Source organism: Anneissia japonica, unplaced genomic scaffold (assembly GCF_011630105.1).
Source record: "Anneissia japonica isolate Jap-2015-1 unplaced genomic scaffold, ASM1163010v1 scaffold284953_len930413_cov181, whole genome shotgun sequence".
NCBI lineage: Eukaryota > Metazoa > Echinodermata > Crinoidea > Comatulida > Comatulidae > Anneissia > Anneissia japonica.
The window spans coordinates 510,138-515,674 of NW_022746987.1; the positions used below are offsets into that span (position 1 = coordinate 510,138).

The following is a 5,537-nucleotide window of genomic DNA, read 5'->3' on the forward strand; positions in this document are numbered from 1 at the left end:
CATCCTCCCCACTGAAAATTCTCAGCAAAAATAAAATTATATTCAAGTTGTTAAAAGTCACCTCATATAACCTACCTAACTTAACTTTCATGGTTTACCCCCTCCCCCAATCAACACCTTTCCCCCCTCCCATAATTATACTTATGCATATGCATAATTCAGTTATTTAACCATGTCTTATGAAGCATTAAGGCATGTTGGGTAATTGTACTCTTGATATAACAGTGATCATTCTTATTCAAAATAGAATATGTTTTAATAATTGCTGCCGCGGATATTCAATCGATGCTTTGTGTAATATCATGTTTAATGCGGTGCTATATAAAGATCGGCACTTATCCAAGAGAAGCGCTTAATAGATCGTTTATGGAATATCTTTAAATGTATTTAATATATTGATATATAGGGCAGCTGATTCCCACTGAGTTATTGTAAAAATATTTTCTTGAGCTTCCTTAAGCTAATTTTCTTCTTTTTTTTCAGCAATGGGAATTGATTACATTTAATATTGATTAATTCATAAGTTTATGAATTATAACTTCCATTTTTTCAACAAATTATAGATTATTTGATAATGATAAATCATAAGTAATCATAAGTAATCTCATTTATAAAGCTGTAAATGTGCAGATTTTTTAATTATATATTTTATATATTATATTTATAATTTTATTTTATTCATGTGATATCTCAGAGTATGTATTATTTTGTAAATACCACTATATATCTGAAATCCCCTTTTTTTATGTGGAAAGAGGGATGGGAAATTCCCTATTCTACTTTTTACAGAATTCAATTTTTAAATCCTAATATCATAACAAAAAACATATGTCTAGACATGCCTGGCCTTAAGCTTAGTCCAGATTATCAAATATTTTTTTACAAAAAGCTGTTGTACGCAGGGCCACCGAGATAAGGGGCAGGGGGAGGGCAAGATCCCCAGAGCCCAAGCTATTCAGGGTGCCCATAGAAATTGCAGGTAGCATTTTTTTTTTCAATTTTTTTTTTTGCACCCTTGGTGATGTCATGATGACCATATTTAGGCATGTCTTGTTATTTTATTTTTTATTTTATTTTTTATCAAATATAATTTGATAGCCTGGACAGTGCTACCATAGCTTAATGTTATGGTGTGTAAGGAGTCAAGATTCCTTGTGGTTAAAAAGTGGGAAAAAGTGGCCTCATTTACCTTTTTTTTGAGAAACATGATTTATTATTTTTGTGGCCAATATTATCTTATTCATAATTTGATTTCACTCAACAAATTATGTTGAGTCTGTGCTGCAGCATCGGAGTCTGTCAGTCTCACCAGGTGTGTGAAAATCGCGCACCGTTTGTCCACAGGTGAATTTGTCAACTTGATGAACTCCAAGCCATTTAGGTTAACGGAGACTTACACCTACAGAGAATAATGTAATCGCACCATCATATGATCTGCCTAATTCAATCCAGTTATTGTTTACCATTTGACCTCATGTATCCAATGGTCTTTGTTTCTTCATGTTCCAGAAATCTAGGTCTCCGGTGTGTCCCTTGAACTCTGTCGACCAAACCTACTTTTGCCAAGTTGGATATTCAAGCAGCTTCTATGCTAGATTGTTAGCTACCTTTGAAAACAATAAAACTGTATCCTGTCTATAATAACCGCTCCACGTAATTTTCGATTGCCATAGATTTTTTTATTTGCAAAGTCACTTTGTCACGAACTTGGACGATGTAGTTGCGTTATTATTTAACGATGTTTATGACTTCTTGCGTGTCCACACAAGTTTGCGGCAGAGCAACACGCACGACTGCTAAAAGATTCACAAGTGTTACTTGTGTTTGAATGGCTTTTTCTGTTTAAAACAAGCAATACTTGTATATTATACACATTGAGTTCATTATAATGGGCCCTGCTTCCGGATACTTCTACGAGATTAAATACATGTGGTAATAATTTCAAACCAATTGAGAATGCAGTAATTATATAGAGTTCAATGATGAAGAGGATGATAACAGGGATTGAGACGATAATAGAGCGCAATGAAAATATGTTTAATGAAAACGTCACTTGGGGCTTACAATTTAAAGTTACAATATCTTATTTCATTAAATCTATATTTATAAACATGTGAGCTAATAAAATTGAAATATAAAAATCAATGTAGTCAACACCACCTTGTAAGAATGTACTGGATTAACAGGTTGTAATTTGGAAATATAGACCCCCTACCATGGGAGTGAAGAATATTAAATAAGTTCATAGAATGATATAAAGAACCCATTCAGCTTGACATTTGAAATAGGTTCTAATTTGTAAGGTTAGTCTAGTTAAGGTTAGTCTAGTTAAGGTTAGTCTAGTTAAGATTAGCAGGGACGTGAGCTTGTTTGGTGGGGTGCGAAACGGCCAGGTAGGTGCGAAAATTGATAAATGCTGATATACCAGGATGTAGAACCTATCCTGTTCCCGCTGGGACCCCCTGATGGCACGGCCACTGTTATCCTGCCTAAAAATCTCATGAGGGCTATCCTAGGAGCCGAGGGCTCAGTATCCATTTAAATCTTCAGAGCAAAAAGCAGGAACAATACCTTATCTCAGCCAACCGTTCAGCTATAAACTGTTTGTGGGGCAGATACTGTAATTTCACAGGAGCAAAATGATTTGAATAGAAACTAACCGAGCCCAACGTCTTGAAACACAGCCACTGCTGCAGTGCAGATGCCAACATCCCCTTCTTCATATTATGCTTAGAATATTTTTTTCCCATTTTAGTTGATAATATAGATATAATTAGACATAATATAAAAGCATGTTACAATATCCACTATACCAATAGCGTATTGTTGTTCTTAATCTTATCAACTTGATTTTTCATTTTATTGCTTAAAAAAAATAAAACATTTTTAAAAATTCTGTGTAGAGACATTGTAGTTTTAAAAGCATTGTTTATTCAGCTTTATGGTCATAACCATTGACATAGCCACTCAGAAGTTAACAATTTACATAAATTACATTTTGTACATTTCTCATACCAATCCTAACAAATAAACCATATTTACTTAACAGCTCAGTTGTAAAAGTGCTACTTTCATCCCTGTCTGTGGCGGGACGAAAAATTTAACACCATGCTCGAAAAGTTAACTATTCACTAAAGTAAAATTAGTTGCGAAATTTTGGATGCAATTTTTAAAACTAGGACTTTTTAGAAGAGTTAAACCGTGATGGCGTTAAGATGCAGCTGCTGTTTCCAACATTGAACGCGGTTGGTTTAAAGTGTAAAGCCATTAGTGCGGTCATTTTATAGGTCAAACAAAGGAGTTCATACATTAATTGTTTCTCCGTTTGTTTTTTTTCGCAGAGTTATTCTCGGACTGCATTTAGAAATAAGCTCAAAGCATTGGTTAAAATTATGACCCATAGGGCCGTGTCCTGGATTTCTTGTAGTATATACGTCGATTTGGATATAGAGTGTAATGCTGTGTTTTTTAACTCCGAATAAATGCACAACGTACGAATAGATTTCATAATTGGTTGAAAGTTTTTATTTGTGATTAATTGGATTCAATGGTCATAAAGCTCTTTATGTGTTTACTGACATCCCTCTTGATAAATTATTGTAACTGTTTTTTCATGTGTTATGGGGAAAAGCCATGCATGTTGTATAGTTTTTAATGGAGTGAGATTGATTATTTCGGCTGTACAGTACATATAGTTGTTTATGTATGGTAATTGTCAGCAAAAATGTGTAGTAATTATATATAATATTTTCTCATCTGATGATGCATAAAAATCTTCAAACAACAAATGAAAGAAGGTTTCCAAAATAATGAAATATTATTTACATTTAGTTTCAATCCAGAAAAATATTATTTAATATGTAATTTGTTTTATTATTATATTTATATATTATACCACTTTATTGCCATAAAAAAAATTTATTTGTCCCATTATTGTTTTGTTCATTTTTCATAATTACTATAGCCTTGATGCTTCTATCAGCTAAGTCTCTTCATGAGACTTAGGGAGTGGAGTCGTTTTGGTCATGAGAAAAAGTCTTATTGTCACAGGAATTGAACCCAGGGCCCTGGGATTAGAAGGCAAGATCTTAACCACTAAGCTATTTCTTCTTCTTATCGAATCACTACATAGCTAGTGTGTATGATCTAGCTTGTGTAGCGTGGTAGAAGGATTCGCAGGTAGGATGGGTGCCTGACATGGGCGGCATCGTGAGCGCTCCTTCTGTGGCCGGACAGGGGAGTAGAGATGAATCAGTACACCGGGGTAACCCCCTACTCTTCTCAAATGATGTACTGGGTTCTTTTAAAGTGCACACGAGCCAATTGTGTACATTGGACCTACGGGTTAGAGTCCTTATCCGAGAAGACTTGTTCCACCACCGGAACCATAGGCGAGCGTGCCGTTCAAACCAGCGCCGATATTATGGCTATATGTCACAGTTCCTCTGTCTTAACCGCTCGGCCAATCGACTCGCCAAACTAAGCTATTCAGCTCTACTCTATAGTCATTTATCGGACAAGGTGCTACCAGCCGTTGATCCTCAACATAGAATCAGAATCTGAATTATCTTAGGACCAATTACCAACTCCGTGATAAAAAAAAAATATATCCACACTGTACTCGGCATGCTTGTCAAATGAAATGAACTGGAATGAACATTAGTACATTCCATTTTGCAGAAAACATGAATACATTCATTTGTACAGAAATTTTTCACTATCACAACATAGAGTATATCTGTGCAAGCGCAGTACGCTGAAGATTTTTGGGGGGTGGGCAGGTGGGGGATTTAATTAACTTATTAAAACTATAACTATATTATAACTCATTTAAGTCTGAAATAAGTTAATAATGTCTATCCAGAAACAGACTGAAAACAATAAACAATTTTCACTGATTTACAGAGATAAAAATCGCTAAATTGTTACCATCCAATTGAAAGGAATTGTTTGATTGTCCATTTTTTTTTCTCCTTCAATTTCTTTATTTTAACTTGGTATCCTATTTCAAATTTAGCAATTAAGATATGAATTATATATATATATAATTTTTTTTTTGGCTCAGACTGTACATCTTGAATTAATTCTGCATTAAAGTGATTTATTAGAGCAGTCATCTATGAAGTAGTTTGAGGACACGGCCTTGCTGAAAAATAATGTGTTAATATTTCTGTTGATTCAGGAATAAAGTTGTTATTATTGCACAAACATCATTCTAACTAAATAGTATTCAAATGAGAAAGCGTGTCGCTGAGCGGAAATGCTTTGGGCTACATTTAATCGAAAGATCACGAGTCTCGCGTGTGCAAGGCTGGCCAGTTTTGTTTGGTTTTTGCCTCTCTCAGTCCCGAAGTGTTTGGGTTTGTGTGTAGGCACAGATAAAGCTGATTAACAGTGGCAACAATATGGAATATTCCCCCGGGGGATTACGGAATATGTCCCCCAGGGAACTATATTTGTTCAATAGTGTTTGATCCGATGACCACGGTAGTAAATGCAATATATGACCGACATATTAATAGCAACTTCTCATATGA

At 34.7% G+C, this 5,537-nt stretch overlaps 1 long non-coding RNA gene across 1 annotated transcript in view; it reads left to right on the forward strand.

The window, feature by feature from the left end:
* LOC117120372 overlaps nucleotides 1-3,810 on the forward strand; it is a 41,270-nt gene extending 37,460 nt beyond the window's left edge. The window contains exon 3 of the long non-coding RNA XR_004447328.1: nucleotides 1,510-3,810. This is a non-coding gene — a long non-coding RNA (uncharacterized LOC117120372). The remainder of the gene's footprint in view (nucleotides 1-1,509) is intronic.
* The last annotated feature ends 1,727 nt before the right edge of the window (nucleotides 3,811-5,537 follow it).